Source organism: Buceros rhinoceros, unplaced genomic scaffold (genome assembly GCF_000710305.1).
Source record: "Buceros rhinoceros silvestris isolate BGI_N320 unplaced genomic scaffold, ASM71030v1 scaffold20387, whole genome shotgun sequence".
Lineage (NCBI taxonomy): Eukaryota > Metazoa > Chordata > Aves > Bucerotiformes > Bucerotidae > Buceros > Buceros rhinoceros.
Window position 1 is genome coordinate 1 of NW_010420673.1, and position 228 is coordinate 228.

Below are 228 nucleotides of genomic sequence, written 5' to 3' on the forward strand. Positions count from 1 at the left end.
GGGGTGGCCCAGCTCGCTGCTGCCTCGCAGCAGAGCAGGCTGGTGTTAGCGGAATACCTGGCTCGTTCTGGGAGGCTTTTCAGCTGGCGAGGTGGAGGTGAGCTGTGTAGCCTCCGCGGGGGAGGGCTGTCCCTTCTGCCCTCCGCAAGGGCTGTGTGCCGGAGGGCTGTGATCCCGCTGTTGCTGGGGCTGAGGGGGGGGGATGCCCCGCTCCTCTGTAGAGTTTAT